This window comes from Indicator indicator, chromosome 1 (assembly GCF_027791375.1).
Source record: "Indicator indicator isolate 239-I01 chromosome 1, UM_Iind_1.1, whole genome shotgun sequence".
NCBI lineage: Eukaryota > Metazoa > Chordata > Aves > Piciformes > Indicatoridae > Indicator > Indicator indicator.
Window position 1 is genome coordinate 77,376,439 of NC_072010.1, and position 22,033 is coordinate 77,398,471.

Sequence of the window (22,033 nt, forward strand, 5' to 3'; positions counted from 1 at the left end):
CCTCTCCAGGGAGACTGGTTTCCACACCCACCCCCTTCAGACCTAGTTTAAAGCCCTCCCAATGAGTCCTGGCAACCCCAGTGCCAGCACCCTCTTACGCTTTCTAGATAAATTCAACCCAACTTGGTCCAGCAGGTCGGGTGCAGTAAGAGTTGCCCCGTGATCAAAGAAGGCAAAATTCCGCTGCTGGCACCATCTCCTAAGCCAACTGTTGATGGTGTGGGTTTTCCTGTTCCTCTCAGTGTACACCACTGCTGCTGAGGGAACTGAGCAGAACACCACTTGAGCTCCTGTCCCGTCAATCGATTTCCCAAGGGCCTTAAATTCCTTTTTAATCTTCCTGGTGCTGCTCTTTTCAATTTCTTCACTTCCAGCCTGCATTACCAGCAATGGGTAATAGTCAGAGGGCTGGATTAGTTTAGGTAACCTTTGGGTGATGTCCCTCACCCGGGCCCCAGGTAGGCAGCACACCTCCCTATGGCATGGGTCGGGACGACATATGGGTCCCTCTGTTCCCCTCAAGAGAGAGTCTCCAATAACTATAGCCTTTCTCTTTTTCTTTGTAACACTGGTCCTTAAGGTTTGGGGGGGCTGCTTCGTCTTTGGCATCTCCTTGATTGGTTCCTCTACAATACTCTCATCCACATTGCCCTCAGCCTGCAGAGTCTCATAGTTATTGCTCAAGGGCAGCGGGGGAGGGGAGGAGGGTCGGGGTGCATTCCCTTTGCTTCCCCTGACAGGGACCTGTATCCATCCTCCACTGCTCCCCTCAACTGGAGGGGGTTTCAAAGCCTGTTCCCACATATCCAACTCCCTTTCACATTCTCGTATGGTCCTGAGCCTTGCTACCTCCGCTTTCAGCTCAGCCACTTCATCCTTCAGCTCAGCTACTAAATTTAAGAGACAATTCACCTGGTCACACCTGACACAGGTGTCTCCTTCACCCTCCACACCAAGTGCCAGGCTCGAACACTCACTGCAGCTAGAAGCCTGAACACCAGCATGCTTGTAGAGAGACTCAGTCTGTTCTTAATTCATTTGTTCTATCCAATTTATTAATATACTGTAATGGTGTAATTTGATCACAACTTCTTAACAAGAACATTAGATAGTTTTTCTCAATCTATCACATGATTTAATTAGAACCATTGTCTAGAATTAAAATCAATTACTGTGCAAATTCACTAGAAGTTTTAGCAAAAAGTAATTAGCTAAATATTAGAATAGATCATTAAAAATGTGCTGGGTTCTCCACGGTTGGACTAACCATAAATAAATATTAAATATGTGACAGGTTTTTTTTTTTTAAGTATATATGTTAGTTGAAGCACAGCTCTTGAGTGTGGAGCATGATGTAGTATAAAGACATATAAAAATAATTGCACATTCTGATGATAAAATCTGAGGGACGGCAGGCAGCGCTTACTTGATATAGCCTCATGTCTCAACAGGAGCAGGGATTTGAAGGATCTGTAGGAATGAGTTCCCTTCTTTTCTTGCTTTTATCAGAACCAAATGCCTCCTCACTGATACTAACTTATTCCAGTCATTGTTCATTTTAATTTTTATAGTGTCCTTTTTCACCTGTTTTGCGACTTCTCATTTGTTCCTTCTCTGCTATACATGTCATGTCTTGAGGAGGAAGCTGGAGCCCCTGATTTAACAGAAATAAAACCAATTTTTTGCCTTTTATTTTTATGGCAACATACCCACTTCTGAAGTTACAGTGGAATTTAATAAAAACTGTGATTTCTATGAAATCCTTCAACTCAATCAGTATGAACTACCTGACAAAGCAAAAATGTCTTCTAGAAGAGAACTTTCTATGAGAATTTAATAGCATGCTGATGGCAAGGTTTTATTTCTCACAGAAGAACTCAGGAAAGAATTACATCTTCTCTTATACTCTGATATTCAGGATGTATCGTGCTGTCTGATTCCAGATCTTGATTTGCAGGATCAGAGTGCTGAGGCACTGAGGAAACAGTTTGCCCTTTCATGGACACAGACAAAACAAATTGTTCGTGCCTTCCCAGACTGTCAAGCCTTTACCCCCTCTACTAAAACAGGGACTAATCCATGTGGGCTACAAGCTCTACAATTATGGCCAACAGATGTTACTCACATTACAGAATTTAGTCAATTGAAATACACACATGTTTCTGTTGATACTTTTTCAGGAGCAATCTGGGCCACGGTACATATGGGAGAAAAAAGCAAAGATGTTATTAGACATTGGCTTTCATCATTTGCTGTGTTGGGAATTCCTCACACTATCAAGTCTGACAATGGTCCTGGCTACATCTCTCAAAACACCCAACAATTTTTAAAACAATGGGACATAACACATTTTACTGGCATTCCTCATTCCCCTAGAGGTCAAGCAATTGTAGAACGTACTCACTGTACATTGAAAGAATTGTTAGAAAAACAAAAAGAAGGAATTATCAGGGAAACTCCTTGGAATAGACTCAATAAAGCATTATATGTATTGAATTTTCTTTCTCTTGCAGAAGCAGAAACACTGATAATTTTTTTTTCTCATTTTACTTCACTGCAGTCCAAGGACCTTACAACAAGTCCCCAGAAAGCCAAAGTCTAGTCTACATAAAGTCCCTGCATGATGGTACATGGGAAGACCCTTATGAAAGGGGAAAGGGTATGTTTGTGTTTTAACATACTCAGGACCCAAGTGGATCCCAGTGTGAAGTGTTCAACCAGCCCTGACCAGATCTTCTGAAGAAGTTACACAACATTCCTGAAGCCAAAAAATGATGTTTTCAGTGTTTTCTGTAATAATATTTTCCATAGTAATTACTATAACATTAAGTCATCCATTAACTGAATACCACCCTACTAAACTAATACCATGGAACAGTAAAAATATATATGGGTAACCTTAGTTAAGGCCCTGAACCAAACTAGTTTTCGTGCCTCCATGGCACAGCCAGAACAACCATTTCATACATGTCTGGTAGCAATTCCACTAGCTAATCTCTCAGAGAGAGTAAAGCAAGTAACTTCACAATTGCCCAAAGTGATATGCAAAGATAATATGACGATATGTATTGAAGAAATGGATATGTGGAATGATTACCTGGACAGGGTTGCTGTAGAACCACAAGAAATATTAGGCAGTGTGAAAATGCCGGCATGCATCTATTTTAACTATACAAAAGTAATAAATCCTAAGAACTCTAGAAAGAATACTTGGATACAAGATGTTACTCCAGCAAATACTATTTTTAGAAATGAGTCCATGTGGTGTAATGTTACTTTTAGAAAAGAAAAAAGCAAAGGACTGCCAGGTATTAACTGGCCTAAAAAACTGTGGGGATAGAGCTTGGCCTGGCTTGCCCTCTAGGATGATAGGACTTTGCTCTGTGAGTCCCCTCACTTTGTTAACACCCAATATTAGCGTGATATTAAACCATACCCAAATGGCCTCTCACAGACATAGGAGAAGCATCATCATGAAGAGTAAATGTAGAGATGATATAGATCTCTGGAATAAAGGAGAAATAATAGCAGCTAGCATCTTTACTCCTGGAGCAGCTGCTGTGAAAGCGCGTATGCAGCTAGATAGAATAAGTTGCTGGTTAGCAAAACAAAGCAATTTCACATCAGAAATAATAAGTGATTTAGCTACTGAGCATCAGTCTGTTAGACATGCTACATTACAGAATAGGGCTGCCATAGATTTTCTGTTACTTGTCCATGGTCATGGATGTGAAGATTTTGATGGGATGTGTTGTATGAATCTTACTGACAAATCTAGCTCCATCCACCAGTGAATAAAAATCTTAATGGATCGAACAGCAGAAATTCAAGAAAGCCAAACGTTTTTTGGATTAGAGAATGTCTTCAAAGGATGAGATTTACCTGGATGGATAAAAGTCTGCTATCAAAACTGGATTGTTGATTTTACTAATAGTCTTTGTTATATTAATAACCTTGCCTTGCTTGCTTTTATGTATGCAGAAAATGTTAGAGAGATCGATTAATAGTGTATTCTTCTTAGATAAACAGAGAGGGGGAGATGTGGAGGGAGGCTGGCCCTTTCTCCAGTTAGAGAAGGATTTGTTTAGTCTTTCATTTGGGAAAGAAGGAAAACCCTGTAATTGAAGAGAAAGACTAGGCAGAATTTGGTTGGATGTGTTAAAAAGGTTGTTTACTAATTATAACCTATTGTATGCTTTGCTTAAATGCATGTCAGTAATTAATAGCTAATTAGGATATGACAACTCTCTTTAAAGAAAAGTATATAATCTGTCTGTGTAATGCAATAAATGTCTTCACTTGGAAACAACTGGGCCTCACAGCCTGTGGAGATGTGTGCTTGCCCCCATCAAGCAGCAACACAGGTAAGGGGCACTGTGTATGAAGCCTTTTCATTTCCTCATCATTGTGGCAGGAAATTCAGCAAAGATACATGGAAGGTCTGTTGTAACTAAAAGCAAAAAAAATCTGGCTAGATGGTGTGCTTCCAAAAACATCTCAGCACAGATGCAGTGAACTGCAACAAAAAATGGCCTGAGGCTCTGTCTCATTGAACATAATCTATTGTAGGACTACAAGAACTCTTTTTGTATTAATCATTAAGAGATCACAGAATCACAGAATGTTAGGGGTTAGAAGGGACCTCAAAAGATCATCTAGTCCAACTCCCCTGCCGAAGCAGAATCACCTAGAGTAGACCACACAGGAACAAACACAGGTGGGTTTTGAATATCTCCATGAAAAGGAGACTTCACAACCCCCCTGGGCAGCCTGTTCCAGTGTTCTGTCACCCTGACAGTGAAAAAATTTTTCCTCATGTTCACATGGAACTTCCTATGTCTCAACTTCACCCATTACCCCTTGTTCTGTCATTGGGCATCACTGAAAAGAGCCTGACTCTGTCCTCTCAGGATTCACCCTTTACATACTTGTAAACATTAATGAGGTCACCCCTTAGTCTCCTCTTCTCCAAACTAAAGAGCCACAGCTCCCTCAGCGTCTCCTTGTAAGGAAGATGTTCCACTCCCTTAATCATTTTTGTGGCTCTGCACTGGACTCTTTAAGCAGTTTCCTGTCCTTCTTGAACTGAGGGGTCCAGAACTGGACAGAGTATTTGAGATGAAGCTTCACCAGGACAGAGTAGAGGGGGAGGAGAATCTCTTGACCTGCTAACCACACTCCTTATAATACACCCCAGAATGGCATTGACCTTCTTGGCCACAAGAGCACATTGCCGGCTCATGATCATCTTTCCATCCACTAGGACCGCCAGGTCCTTTTCCCCTTCACTGCCCTCTAGCAGGTCAGTCTTCAACCTATACTGGGTTGTTCTTTCCCAGGTGCAAGACTCTACACTTGCCCTCATTGAATTTATTACATTTCTCCCTGCCCAATCCTCCAGCCTGGCTAAGTCTCGCTGAATGGCAGCACAACCCTCTGGTGTGTCAGCCACTCCACTGAGTCTGGTGTCTGTCATCAGCAAACTTGATGACAGTGCACTGTTCCCTCATCCAGTGAGGAATTTTTTCTCATCCAAAATCAGGACTAGCATTCTTTTGCACTACCCTTTTTTGTTTGTTTGTTTGTTTTTAAGAGTAGGATAGTATTCTTGTTTGACGTCACCAAATTATATTTTTTCTATTATGTGCGCACAAGGTGGACGTTATGTCAAGCTTTCAATTCTTCAGTTTTATGAATTGTTTACATTTTTTTTACTTCTTGATTTTCTACTTTTGCTGTATTTATACTGATCTACATAATTAAATTAAAGAATTTGACCTCTTTAGTGAGATCCCCAATAGTTTAATGAAGAGCTTATCTCCCTAATTCAACTTAAACGGCGTTAATATATTTTTTTCAAACCCATTTTAAGCTAAGCTCGATAACTTGTTGTCATAAGTAATCTTTTATTCACAGCTACTCTGATGTCTTATTTCAAGAGCTGCTACACAAGGATTTGTAATATCTTTTGATGGGCTGAGCTAGAAACTAACATTTAATTTATTTTAACTAACTGTACAAATGCCTGCTTTAAACACAATAATAACACCAGCAATAATCAAAAAAAAACCCCAATTTCTGGTTTAAAGCTACTTGAAGTTACTGCTTTATATTTCTTGACTATACATAGCACAACTGTCACACAAACAAAACAGCAAAACAGGAACTCTAGGGAACAGTTCCCCTGAAATGCATCACCATCAACCCCCACCTCTGCAACAGTATCCTTTCCAGCCTACAACTGGGCATTCTGCACTGTTTACTGGAATGACTGATGAGGTTTAATTATTCTGATTTTGAGTACTGACACTAGAAAAATATCTCTGTTCATGAATATTTTCAGTTATGTAGAGTGCAAATGTCTACATTATTTACATGGAGTAGAAAATTTTTACAAAATGGTTGAGTTCTGAAAGTTTTAAGGTAGCTGTTTGTGTGATTTTTCCCCCTCCTTCTAGATTTCTAAAGTGTTAGAGCTCTTGCAAAAATACCTTTGGCTTTTATTTTATTTTTTCCCCTCTTTTTCAATTAATCACTATAATAAGCTTTTCTCTGAATTATATCCTTTTCCTGTAAAGAGTGCATGCTCATATGAAAAAAATTCTAGAGAAGTACATGGTTACTGAAATTGGTTTTACATTTTTAGCACCTGAAATGTCTTTTGAAGAATGAGACAGTGAAACTGGAGGAGGAATGAGCTGAGATTTTAAAACTAAAATCCAAATGTATATCAGGGAGTTATACAATACCAGGTAGATATCCAAATATTAAAGTGTCAGGTATTGTTATAACAGCTGAGAAGATGAAAATAAGCGCAAACACCAGTAAAAGCATACAGTCCTATTTGTGACATTACCACGATTTCCTGTTGAAACCTGTGAGATTATGGGAGCAGTGTGAATAAAAATGGTTATTCCTACTAGAATGACTACCAAATTATATCTTGTTAGATAAACAGTTTCTTATATGTGATGAATGACACATCAATAAGATACTGGTAACTGACTTCACCAGATATTATCTTTTTACTAAGGATGCATCTCCTCAGAGAAGGGGAATTTAAAATAGAACTGAATAGTATTAAAGATATCACATACTCCAGTACAAGGATTATACAGTAAAAATTGTATACAAGTCAAACTGTGGATAACAAAAAGTATTACACTATGAGCTTTTTTAACAGGAAGTGATTATTTTATGCCAAAAATTACTATAGAGATAGAAGGTTTTCTGAGTAAAGACTAAAGCAAATTGCCAAACAATCAGGTTTATGAAGACAAAGGTTAAAAGGGATTGAGCAGTTCTACTTACAGTGTCTTAAAGAATACCCAATACGTTTGAGAAGGCAGCACAGTTTACAATGGGGAAAGAACCTGCTTTCTATTTCTAGAACACTGCTTGCTCTTATATGCCATTTAGGCATTAACTTGGCATAAATGAAAAAAGGAATAAATCATTCATCAGCTTTCTAAACAGAGAATCACAGAATTGTTTAAGATGGAAAAGACCTTTACAATCATTGAGTTCAGCCATGTGGGACTGAATATCCATCAGTATTTTAGATACAAGAGAATTTCTCTCAAGAAGAAGGAAGTTGGGGGAGGGTTATTTTCCTTCTTTTTATGGTGGGGGGGAGGGGGTTGCTGTGGGTTGTTAGGTTGTTTGGGTTTTTTTGCAGAAGATGATAATCAGGCTTCATAGTTTAGGACAGTTAACAAATACTTCTAACATATTTAGTGTAGTATGCAAGAACAGACGAGTTAGATCCACTCCAAACTCTTGCAACCAATCCCAACAGGTATGTAGGCTGAGCCAGAAATCTTGTTTATGGGCCAAGAAACATATTCTGTATCTGTGTAAAGCCAAAAATTTATTATTACTGTAATTGAAATAGTCTTATTTAAAAATTCTTATTAGTCTATTAGTAATTGTTATTTAAAAAAAATAGTCATGCAGTTAAAATTGTTATACACGTGTTTAATGTCTATTTCTTTTTCCGGTATTATGTTCTCACTTTTCTGCCCATCTGTGTCCTAAGTCTTGTGGGGTTTTTTTAGTTAATGGTGGTGAGATTTGCAGTGAAAGTATAAGTTGCAGTGAAAATATGAAGCATGATGGAGAAGAAGACAGAACTACAGATTACTGAACACAGGTGATGTGGAAATCTTATGAAACTCAGGACAAATTATGCAATAGTGAGTGAGAGGTTTAAATGTAACTGCTAGCATGAGAAATTCATCTGTTAATAGCCTTCTGCACCCAACTCCAAGAAGACATATTAGAGAAAGTAAAACTCACAACAGAATAAGCACAAAGTTAATGAAACAAATGGCAAATGAAGAGGCTTTCATAAGAGAAATCATATTTTATGGGCTTGACTTAGACGGGTTAATAGAGAGACAATAGGCTTCCATGGCAGAATATTCAGTTTTGCCACATGACCTGAATAAAGCTCTAGTATTCAAGGTAATTGTTAGAGAGTTACTAATCTTTGTTGTTGTTTGCTGTGAATTGTTTTGGTTTTGGGTTTCTTTTTTTGTGTCCCAGATAAAGTCATGTGCCTTGTTACCATGAAGCAAACAATACTCTGCCTGTGAAACAAAATGAAAGGTCTTGGCAGTCTGTTGATCATAAGAAAATGATGCCGTGGGTTGGAGAGTTATGAAAGGGATTTCCAACTAGCTACTGCAGACCAGCATTGTTGTCGGTTCTTTGTGATTCCTAGCTGTACTGTCTCCTCAAAGTCTCATTAACATAACTAAAACTAGAATTTATTCAGTTCTCAAGTTGTTTCAAAGGGGCTTATTATGTGCTTTTCCCCTTGGAGCATTAATTCACTGATTCAGTTCTTCAGAGCTGAGACACTGAGAGGGAGCACGATCACATACCACCACAAATTGCTTAAGTACTTCTAGAAAAGAGGATGCCTTTTCAATCTGTTTAAAATAACATGGATTGACTAGTGTGTCAGATACATTCTTAAATGTTTATGACAATTTTTATTCTGTTGTATTACTAAAATGTGAACGAGTTTATTGAGAAATGCTACGGTTTACTTACAGGCACGTGGATATTAACTAGCCTTTCTCTACTACTGTTCTTTTTCTGGTTCATAGTTGAATAAAGTAGGTCAAAATGATATATTGTGAACTCATATTTAAACAGCTTTATGCCAATTGCTTCTCTTAAATAGTAGCTTTCATCTCAGAAGAGTGCTTTCTCATTATTAAGGACTCTGATGTCTTGATATCAGTAGGATTATATCCATAGGGATCAATTCATTCAGCTGTATGAAGGATTGTACTTTACTACTGTGCACATGTAAGAACATGTGTGCTAGAAAATATATGAAGACCAAACCAATCTTAGGTCCTTGACTGACCATGATATTCAATAATTAGTGCACTCCTCAGCTTTCCTGTGAAACAGTTTCTCCAAAATAAGTATACTATTGGAAGTAAAGCCTGATGCAGTGTCAATGTGAATTCACTTGAGCCACTTGGCCTCAGAGCAGTGTGTCCTCTAGACATTTTATTTAGCAACATGAATGTGTACAGTGAGACTTGCAGATGCAGTTGAGTCCCAACACACAGATTAAATATTTGCTGTTTTGTTGGTGCAGAAGTTGCATCGGGTTTTTTCTGGTCTATGGACAATGTGATTATGATATATATGTATACTCTGAATGCTGTATGTACTAATAAGTTTCAGGGTGGTTCTTTTTTTTCTTTAATTTGATTTTGATTTGATTACTGGAAACCATCTTCTAATGTCCTGTTTCTCAAAAGCAGGAAGGTTCATCAAGTTCTTGTTATGAAAATAGCTTCCTTATGAATACCATTTATTTAATGATCTGAGCTATATGAAGCTCTCAAGCTCACACTTACCCCAGAAATGCAATAGGACTTGGTAATGAAAGCACTAGAATTCTATGACAGTGCTCCTTCCTGCTGCATACCCACTTTTTAATCATAAACATTAGTGTGGATAAAATACCTTTTTTTTAATAGATATTTCACCAGAAAATATTGAATACCTGATACTTTTAACAAGTATATGGTATATTTGTACTTGTTCTATAGGCATAAATAATGTGTCTTCAAAAAAAAAAAAAAAAGAATGCATTTCAGTATTAGATTGAGAAGTAACTGCTATTGCATGGGTCAGTCACAGTCTTTGTACAAAGAAACAGATTTTAGCATTACATATTGTCATCACTTACAGGCTTTCATGTAGCTGGAAAAAACTTTTTTTAAAAAAAAAAGTTAATCATTTAAGGTTTTGTTTGTTTGGTTATTTATTTGTTTGTTTTGTTGGGGTTGATGGGCTTTGGTGGTTTTTTTGGTTGTTTTTTTTTTTTTTTTGAGATAAGTTCTGTTTAATGTCTTCCTGAATAAGCTTGACTGATACGGTTCTACTTACACATCTAAACTTACCAGGCTAAACTGGACAAGCAAGGTGTTAGGATAAATAATGCACACTTTACACATTGTGTTGCTGCAAGCAAGCAATTCAAATGCTAATGTAAGTCAGCTTCTAGTTCAAGATTTGTTTGTCTCAGGAAATCTCAATGAAAGAGCAGTACAAAACAAATCTCTGCATGTGAATTTGGAGTACAGACAACACAATGTATACAATCTCCCTCTATTTGAACAATCATTTAGTACTATGGTGCCATGAAATACTAAAGAAATCAAAATGGCTGGGGATCCTTTCCATTATTTCCTTTTTCTATTGGACATCTTCTATTAGATTTAATAGAACGTTCTCCAACAAACAATTTAACAAACAGAAATTGGTGCTACAATTTTCAAGTGTTGCCTTTCTTCAGTTATCCTATATTGAACCCTGGTTTTTTGAGCATTATTTTAAGTCTTAATCACACTTTCATGAAGCCTAGAACAGTAAATAAGAGAAAAAGAAACTATTTCCCTTATTTCTGTCTTCTAATGAAGACAACTAACAAGCAAGAGTTCTGTGCAAATTTACCAGTATATTTTTTAATTCAGTGATAGGTTCATGTTGCCCTGTTTTCTTCCAGCTGACTTCTACATCAACATACAGAACCTCTAATTTTGGTAAGATGTCCCCATGCAAAGAATCACCCACTCTGCCACAGAGGTTCATGATAAAATGGGGTTGACTGTTTCAGGGTCTGCATATGGCTCTTGTTTCTGTGTCACTCCAGTGGGAACCAGGCTGTCAGAAGCACTTTTAAAACTATGTTATTACGCTTGTCTTACTCAAGAAGCCCCTTAGGTGGTCTAAGAGAAGAAGTAGACAGTAAAGAATGAAGTATTGTCTTTGCCAATTTGCAAGTCAGAGTTCATTTAATCTTACTTTCCTTAGTCTGTGAAGGCAGGGAAGAATGCTGTCACTAAGAAGGTAAGGTCCTGATATCATCGTCCTCTTGTCTACCTGTAAAATGCTGATCACATCTTCCAGTGTATGCCACTGTCTTGATCCGAAAGCTGGGAAGGAGGCACAGTTCTTTTGAACAGTCCCATGAGTGAAATTAAGACACAAACAAGGTCGTGTATCAAAGTGAGACTATTTATTTCTTCCAGACAAAACAGAAAAAGGAGGAAAATAAAACGGAGAAAGAGGGAGGGAGAGAGAGAATGGAGAAAGAGAGAGAGCAGGAGAGATGGACAATTACCACCCCAGGGTTCTTTCTTTGTCAGGGAGGAGGGGAGAGACGTTCCTGGATGAGCTGCTGAAAAGGGTGCTCTGCTGTCACTCCAGCTGATGTCCCTTCAGCTTGTGATGTTCTGGGAGGCCTTGCTTCTGCTTGTAGTGTTTCTAGTGATGTTTTTCTCTCGTTGTAAGCAGGCAGAACTCAGGGGGTTTATGCTGTTCATTCATCATAACTCCAGCTGGCCCACAGTAACAATGCATATGTGGATTTCTAAGGAGTCTTCCCATGCACTTTCAGCAGTCAGTGCTGATCAGTCTCCACCCCTCTTCTCCATCCACTGTTCCACCTGGGCAGCTGCTGTCTCTGTGGGCAGAGATGGCACACCAGGTGGATCATTGAGGATGATCTTGTCTTTGTTGAGACACTTCTCTGTTCTTACTGTAATGATCACGATCTCCAGGTGATTTACGTGTTCAAGAGAGGTTTCCCTCAGCCACTATCAAAAGAAAATGCAGGAAAAAATAAATTTCTTCTAACCTCTTTATTTACTTATTTAATTTTCTGTCTTTAATTGGCTTAAAGTGATTAATGAAGTATTTACGCACAGCAGTTTGAGATCTGGCAGTTTTATGGACCTGGAAGGGATAAATAATTAGCTTTGAGAAACAGGTAATTCTAAATGCAAAGCAAGATGCCCATGTAACTTAGTCATTATTTGGCACTCATGGCTCCTGGCATAGAACTTGCTAACTTACCATCTGTCTTCAAACCCTCCCTTTTGTACTTCATAAGTGTGAAGAGACAAGAGAATATATCTGGACTGGAGATAATTTCAGAAAATTCCATTATATACATTGTCTTCTAGAGGCTGGCGGTCTGCCCAAAGTATCTGTGGACCAGTTAATCCAGCTCAGAGCTGGATTAATTCTAGACACTGAACATAATACTCCTCTGTCACTAAAAGGCTCATTTTTTTTGATCCAACAGTGGTGGAAAATGCTCTGTGGTGATGGAGATGCTCATTATAGGGAAGTTGGTTTGCTAAAATGTGGTACACAGAAACTGAACCTTGTACAAACAGACCATGTTCTTGTAAATTTCTTCTTTTTGATTATGAGGCAAACTTGTGTAATTTTTTATTGCTGCATGTTTTTTTATCAGTACATGTACCACAGCATTATCAACAAGATAATTTTTACAGTCAAGCTTTTTGTTTTCAAAGGTCCTCTATGTATTCTATCTGCACAAGGAGAGGATGGATATATCTCGAAGTATGTGAACAGCTGTGATGTGATTCCACTTGTTTTCAGTAACATTCAAAAACCCACACTGTAATAACACCTGTCGGAATAATTAGATTCAAATTCATTGATAAGTAATTTTTTGTTCATGTGTTTTTTTTAGTGGGGAACCAATAAAGGCATTATAAAAATAAGTGTATCAAAGCTGTCATAAGTATAAATATATAATGAGAAACATTTTTTTTAGCTTTTAAATATGTTAATAAAAATAAAGCAGAACTCTCACTCAAATAGTTTTACAGTCATTAGAAAATAGTCTGGGAAATTTGAATGTAGCAGAATTTGGGAGTTATTTGTCTGGAACTGAGACATCTAGAAACATTAAGTAGTTATTTTCATTTCAGTAAAGGGCAAGGACTAATTTGCATTCTTCTATGGCTCTTCCTATGAGCAGATCAACAAAGCAATGTTGGCTTCAGTCCTGACAATTCTGGCTGATAGCCTCACTTCCCTGGCTTCATGGTGACTCATGCATTTAGAAAGTGTGTGAGGGATAAAGGGATTCATCCTGCACCCATTGACTTCAGTGGGACGATGTTAAACACAAAGACTCATTGAAACTCAATGGGACTCAGAATCCTAAGCAGAGCTGTACAAGAAACTGATTCTTTGGTTGTGCACTGAATTTTTTAGCTAGGTTTAAAAGAGAAAAATGTGGGATGATTAGAAATGTATCAGTGTTAATTTTCTCAAAACTACCAAAAGTCAAAGGAAGCATTGCATTTGCCCTAGAAAAATTTCTCCTTGTATAGTGGGAAAGGAAAACCTTTCTTTTTTTTTTTCCATTTGTTTAAAAAGTTTTAAAGTGAAAAAAATCCCAACAAATCCCAATATAAATATTTCACTTTGACCACACTGATATGAAACCTTCAATTAAATATATTTTTCAATGAATGCATCCACAAATTGCTTCAGTGTTTCCAGATTTTATCTTTTAAAACTGTAAAAGGAGAGAAGACCTGACAGTTGAAACGAAAACAGATTTAATGAAACAACAAAACTAATACTAATCACACTATCACAGTATATCAGAGGCTGGAAGGGACCTCAAGAGATCATCAGGTCCAACCCCCTGCAAAGGCAGGATCACTTAGGTTAGCCCACACAGGAATGCATCCAGGTGGGTTTTGAAAATATCCAGAGAAGGGGACCCCACAACCTCCCTGGGCAGCCTGTTCCAGTGCTCTGTCACCCTCACTGTAAAGAAGTTTCTCCTCATGTTGAGGTGAAATCTTCTACTAATGCCAGTATAGAAAATTATACTTAGTCCAGCAAAGGTATATCAGTTACAATAAATGGAAAGGCAGTCCTGAAGAACAGAAGGAAGGGAAGCAGGCAGAGGTGAAGGAGCAGCAAGAAATGCCAAGCAGAAAGAGCCTCCCCTCCCGTTAGACTTCTCTCTTTATTCTGAGCATAATGTTTATGGTCTAGGATATATCTGCTGCCAACTCAAGTCAGCTGTCCTGCCTGACTCAGGACTGGTCAGCCCATGGCTGGCCTGTAATTCTGCCCCAGCAAAACTAGGACAGATGCATAGTTTTGCGTCCTTAGTGAAGATAACTTGCTTTGAGGAAGGGGATTGTCCTTCTTCCAGTATCAGTTTCCTATCCTTGACATATGGCTGATTTCTGAGGATGTTGCTGAATTATCCTGCCTTTTTAAAAATAAATGTGTACAAATCTTTTCTTAATATATGAGCCTTTAGATTGTGCTCATTCAGTATCTGTCTCAGATAAAACTGACCAAGTTATAGAGTGAACAAGAGATGGAACAAGCCTCAAGAAGAGAGGATGAGTTGGAGACACAGAGAGTTGTACTACAGCTGGGTTTTGAACAGCACCTTCTTTTCTGTCAGAGTCATTGGATAGGCACTTCAAAGATATTTAATTAATATTTCCACTGATTACAGAGAGATGGACTTACATCCATCCACAGTTCAGTTTTCAGACAATGCAAGTCTAAGTAGCCCTGAAATTTAAAGACTTTCACTGTTTTGGACTCTAGTTGGACTAAGTATTTTGTTGTAGCTGAGAACTGTCTTCCTTTCCCTCTTCTTCTCCCTCTCTAGATTTCTTGTGTAGGAAAAAAACAGGGCTTGCAACTCTTATCCTGATTTGATGGGTTAATTTACAGGAGTAAAGCCTTTCTATGTCTTAAATTCACTTCTGCCACTTTTTGCTTGGTAGCTACACTTGTATATCACTCTTTTGAAAGAGGAAAGATTTGTATCTGAATGACCAGAAATTTGTCACAATCTCTTTTTAAAATTAAAATCAGTCAGGTGTGAAGTGAAAACTCTAAAAGAAGACAACAAAATACTGTATTTAATATGTTATACAAGTTTAGGTTAGACATTTGACCAGGATTTTCCCAGGGGATATAAAAAAGATACTCCCAAGCTTATGAACTGGCTTGGAATATGCTTATAGAGATTCTCTCCTTTCAAGCTAAAACTGACAGATAGCTATGATTTCGGAGAGTACTAGATGAAGAGATAAAGTGTTAAAGGACCTGTGGCATACTACTGGCTTCCCACCAAGCTTCAATAAAAACAAATACTAAAATACATTATTTAACTCTTCCATGTAACTTGTTTCAAACCACTGTAAGAACAATTAACAACAACAACAACAAAAAGCTTTCACGCTATATTTTCATATGAAATTTGAAAAGGCTAAAGACTGCTTGCTATGTATGAATTTCTATGCAATGGCAAATTAACTACTCATATAATTAAGGAATCTGCTCAAAGTTCTCACTCTGATTTTTGAAGTGCTAATAAAACTAAATTGCTCAAATCCAGGAAAGAAATTAAGAGATGTGAAATGTTAATTAGATGAAGAAAGAAAACTAAAAGTAGAAGCAGCGCAAATAGGGAATAAATAAGAATAAATAAATATTTCAGTTGGGAATTGAAAAAAAAGAAAGAAATGAAATAGAGACATAATAATAATATATAAACCGATTGCTCCCATGATACGGTAGAATATCTCATTTATTTTAAGATATGTTGCTGAGACAGTGCCACAAGTTCCAATTTACTATTAACACTGGGGTTCTCTCAGCCCCCGTCCAGCACACCACCTCATTTTCCCCCTTTTTCCCCTCAACTCCCAGAGTACCTGGGCTCTGTTGGAGTCTCCTCCCACCCCACGTGTGGCCACTTTCCCTCCCTGCCCACTCCCCTTTTTAATCCCCCCCAGGAAAAGCAGAAGCCCCAGACTGAGCCCATCTGGGCTGAGGGATCTTCCTCCTCTCATCACCGGTGAGTCCCCAGGGTACACACTGGGGGGGGGTGGGGTGGGGTGGGGTGGGAAAGGGAAGACAAAGGCCAGGGGACCTGGTGGCCCCCCGGTTAGGTAGGAAGAAGGTTGATGGCTGCTCCAACATCATCCATGTGTACTGGCTGGGCCTCCTTATTGGAGCTGAGCTCCTCTGTGGTATCTTGGTTTGTTGAGGGTCTTGCCCTAGGCTCTGGGATGGGTGCCAAAATGGTGGTGAAGCAGGAGCTGTTTAGGCAGGGTAGAGGATGGTGTAGAGGGAGCAGGAGCTGCTTTGAGAAGATGAGGGGTGGGGGGTGGTGGTGAGGGAGCAGCAGCTGCTGTAGACATTTCCTCATGAGGAATAGATAAGTAATATGCTTATGGCTCAAATAGATATCTATATTATTGCCATGTTAAAGCAGTACACACTTAAGGACAAAGGTCTTCTAATTAAAAGTATCTGAAATGTCTTTAATTTACTTGTCCTATGAAAAATAGAAGGAGGTGTATAAAATCAAATCATTTTTATTCAATACTTTTTAGAAGAATGGAAAGTGTATTGATCTGGTTTTAAGAGGAATGACAAAATAGGTGGAGAGAGGAACTTACGATTATGAAAGTTGCCATGGGAAGGGTAAACCTTCTATGGATTAAGTGTTTTGTGAAAGTGATCCTCTAAGCTAAATCACTTGTTTTTAATACCAGGAATACATTTTGTAGCTTAGCCTGTCTACATTCAAAAGGTAAATCTCTGGGGAGACCTAATGACAGCCTTCCAGTACCTGAAGGGGGCTACAACAAGGATGGTCAGAGACTGTTTGCAAAAGGCTGCAGTGATAGGATGAGGGGCAGTGGCTTCAAACTAGACAAAAGCAGGTTTAGATTGGATATGGCAGAGTTGCTGAATGACTTCTTTGTCTCAGTCTTTACTCCTAAGATCAGCCATCAGGAACCTCAGTCTCTAGAAGCAAGGGAACATCTGGAGAGATGTGGACATTCTGCTGGTCAGTCAGGACAAGGTTAGGTATCTCGTATACCCTCTTAAGACACGCAAATCCATGGGCCCTTGATGGGGTGCATCTATGAGTGCTGAGAGAGCTGGTTGATACTGTTGCTGAACCTCTCCATCATCTTTGAAAAGTCATGGAGAACAGATGATGTGCCTGATGACTAGAAGAAAGCAAATGTCACTCCAGTCTACAAAAAAAAAAAAGGCAAGAAAGAGGACCCAGGCAACTACAGACCAGTCAGCCTCACTTCCATCTCTGGAAAGATGATGGAAGAATTTGCATTTGGTGAAGCCATGTTGATTGCCACCAGCCATCTCATTTTCCATGTGCTACGTCAGAGTCTTCAGGAGGATTGTCCCCATTATCTTGCCACGTAGTACAGTAGTAGTTCCCCTGGTCTTCCTTATCTCCTTTTTAGAAAATGGGGATTGTTTCCCCTTTTTCAGCCAGTGGTAACTTCACCAGACTGCCATGACTTGTCAAATGTAACATAAAGTGGCTTTGCAACTCCATCCACTACTCCCTCAGGACTTGTGGATAATAAATCCACATAATCACAGACACTGGTGTTGATGTTCAGAGATGGGTAGTTGGAACCTAAATTTACAGGTAAGTTGTCTCTATGAAGTGTTATAGTCAAAGGTCTAGGCAATACTATCACTGAAGGCTGAAAAGTTCTTCATCTGAACAGTAAGCTTCTACTTCAGGATGAATACACTAGTCCTGTAAATTCACTTAACTATGGGCTAGACAATAACAGACACACCATCTAACACATGCTGCAGGTCCCAATACTATAAACACCTACATTTAAGCATTTGAATCTGAAGAACTACTTTTGCATTTACTGCTTGTTCTCAATAGATGTGTGAGAAGAACATGCAATACTGTTAACAGTAGCCTTGACATAGTAGATCACAGAAATACATGATTAGGTTTTATTTCCTGAATATTCCTATATTTGAAACCTTTAACTCCAGAATGGAGGGCACCCCACAGGGGTGGAAAATACACTGGCTTTTTACTGAAAGCAGTTTTAGTGGGAGGAAAGGAAGGATAGATGTTTGCTGTACACAAAGAAGCAAGTAACTCCCCTTTCTAGGTTCTTCACTGTGATCTGGAGGGAACACATTCTGCTGTAGCTTGGCCATGATTTTCCCCATGTGTGACTCCTAGCTGTCCCTTCCACGTTTAACCAGTCCAGGTAATGATGGTTCCATTTTCTTCTTCAAATCATAGTCAAATTCTTCCCTCACTTTTTTTTTTTTTTTGTATTTTGTCCTTCTTCCACCTATAAGTGGATGACCTACAACAGTCACAAATATGGAAGCTAAGACTGGTTTTGCTGTGAAATGCAAAATACAGTTTAAAGGAGAAACAGCTTGTGGGACAAGAAAGATAAAGAAGAAATTAATGCAAGAAAAGCACAAGGAAAATTTTGCCAGGAAAATATCTGTTTTGAAATAGTTTTACTTTGGTAAAAATAAGTTGAAAAAGTTACAGTTGTATCCCAGGGCTACATTTCCTGAATTTATAAAGAGTGCTTTAAAACTGTTGTCATGCTTGCCTACAATACATCCAAATACTTATCCATACAGAGCAGTATTCTGCACATTATTTAGGATTTTTAATTGAAAACAGCTTTTCCCTGTGCTCTCCTCTTAAGGTTAATAACTATGGTGCTATTGACTCTCAGATGATGGCTTCATCTTACTACCTGTCTGATATGGAATAAAGAATGTTGCACAGAAATATATGTTCCTGCAAGCATGACTAGCCATTTGTAGTAGAAGGGGTATGCTTGACTGGAAACAGGCTGGAAAGACCAGTAGTCCTTTCCTTGTATTGCTCACCCAATGCCTGATCACATTTATATTATGGAAAAAAAGTAGCATACAAATAATAAAAAAATTAGACCTGGTTTGGGATATATTTTGAGGATGTAACAATACAAAAGATAAAAATAATAATAAAATTATTAGTTCAATAAAATTTAAGAGTAGTACTTTATTAATAGTTGATAGCTGATATCCTAGAAACGCTTATCTTACACAAAATGTAGTAACAGGGATGATATAGATATAGAGCATGATTAAGTCTTAAACAAGAAGAAAGAAACTAAAGTAGTACATCGTTGGGGTGTTATATAAGTAAGCTGCATAGCAGTGAATTAATGGTGTATCAGCTGTTCTTCTGCTGAACAAAAATATATTAAAGCATTGTGCATAGCAGTAAAGAATTCCTGTAACAGAAATACTGCATGTTACAAAATACTGTGTTGTATTTGGAAGATACCTTTTAACCAGAATTACACTATGTTAACAATTGTTACGTGTTGATTTTAAAGTAGCAAACAAAAAATAAACCAACAAAAATCCTGTACTTTGACTGCATTTTGTCCTACTTCTTATTTTTCTGTTTAAACACTAGTCAGTAAAGAGATGAGGGTGAACTTGAAGAGGAAGATGTTAATCCATTTCATTCAAAGCACTAAAAAAAAAAAAAAAATTACAGACTTATTCCCAAATATAACCTTTCACAGAAAGCAATAGGTTGAGTCATTTGTATCTTTATTCAGTAGAAGTTACCTGTTTTATTTGTTTCAGTAAAGTTCTTCCTGATTTCTTTAGCTCAAGCAACAGTAGTGGAGCTTACATTGTGTGTATATGATGCTCATTGGCTGCAATGTGAAGTGCAACAATTCAGCAGCAGAAACTCAACACACTTTTGATTGCTTTTACAGAAGCATATTAAATACTTGAACATAGACATCTAGTGAGACATATTCATCACTGATAAAGGACAAGTTATGAGAAACTGCACAGACAAGTAAAATGATGAAATGTAATTATTGACATTGAAAACGATGAAGAAAGGCATCCTACTGATAAAATCAATTGTTAATCTTTGAATTCCCAAGGAAAGGGACTAAAATCTCATTGATCAAACCACAAGATGTTCAATTTGACACCATGCTAGTAAATGCTCTATGAATAATAATGTAGGATTGATTCTTTAGAGGATCTATTAAGATGATTTTGATATTTTTTTTAGCTTGTACACTGTTTTGAACATGGAACAATTGTAATTATTTGGATAGTGGAATGATGGGGAATATTTTCTTTTCAGAATCTATGAATGTTCCTCTCCTTTCGAATTCTTCCTCATCATGCAAGAACCAAACCAAACCCAACCCCAACACAACAAAATTTAAAAACAAACAACAAACTACAAACAACCTTATGAAATCCAACATATACAATAAACAAACAAAAACCCTAAACAAAAGAAAGAGGGGGGGGGGGGGGGGGGAAACCAACCCCAACCCATAGAAACAGACATATTAGTAATATTAATGAGATATTTCCTTATCTTTGAGTTGCTTTTGGTTGTCACATCTTTAAAACAGATAGAAGCAGAAGCAACCAGAAAAGTTTTACTTTCTGCAGAAGATAAAACACTAAGCACTGACAATGCTTGCTTGTTTATTTATTTGTTTGAAGAGTTTTTGTTTATTTGTTTGAACAACACAACGAATGGTTGCATGGTCATATAGTGCAAGGATATCCTGTGAATATATATTCAGATTCCATGGTCATCCTTAACTAGTCCCACAGAAGTAAAGGTTTATGTCCAATTTATTTGAATTCAAAGCCTCAATTCAGATTATATGGAATATTTGTTTTACTGTAAAACAAGGTTTGCCTTTTCAAATTACGAAAGCTGTTTGATTTAACCTCTCACATTGTTTTAGAGAACAACATATTTCAAAACAAAAAAATAAGGATAAATGTGTAGATGAGTTTATAATACCTTTAACATTCATCAAATGCTTCCATTTCAGACCTATAACATCAATATGCTTCCAAAAGTGCTATAGCTTCTTCCACAGTTCAGCCTTTCAGCTATACTGGCAAGTAACAGATTACATTACAGATTTGGCTGAAGCTTTCCAGGCATTATTTTAATTGAAGTGAGCCAACATCACATTTAGATGTGGAACTCTAACATATTAACGTTGACCCAGGATCCTCTTTAGAGAAATTTAAGGATCTGAGGGGCCATGATGATAGGGAACAAAACCAAAATACCAGTTTCCCCTTATCTACAATAACTGTTTTTCCTCTATGGATAAATGACAATATTAAGGTTGTGAAGACTTTTGTCCTGATTGAATATGAGAAATGATGAGTCACAGGATTAATAGCATTAGTCAGTTGAAGTCAGGAAGCTGTTTCAGCTGTTCTTATTATTAACATCACAACTGATCTGTGAAGCTGTTATTGTCAGGGCATTGCATCAATCTAGCAAATTTCATTAGCGTAACCTGGCATGTGAGGCCAGAAGCACGTAGATGATGGCAATGCTAATTTGAATTATTTGAGGAAAAAACAATTTAAAAGAATTCAGTAGATACAATAATGCTTTTATTTGCTTCTTTCCCAATATTCCTAATTTAATTTTTGTCCTTTAATACAACTAACAATAGAGTTTTGGGGAACCAAAAAATTATACAGTTTAATATCATAATGCTTAGGATAGATTGAATAGCTTTGCTTGATTCATGGCATAAAGTTACAGGTTTTAATGGTCCAAGAAAACCTAATTTCCTGCTAGCAATCGGTGCTCGTAGATCTCTAATTTGTAGTAAACTGTAGTAACAGTGTAAAAATCACTGCAAATTCTGAAGGAAAAAAACAGAGGACAAAACTTGAGCACTATGGGTGAACGCACTGATTTTGAAAATTCTTCCAATGAACCTGGCCTCAGTAAAAACTAGCAGCAGGTTCAGGTTCTTGAAAAGCTCAGAGAGAAAGTAAG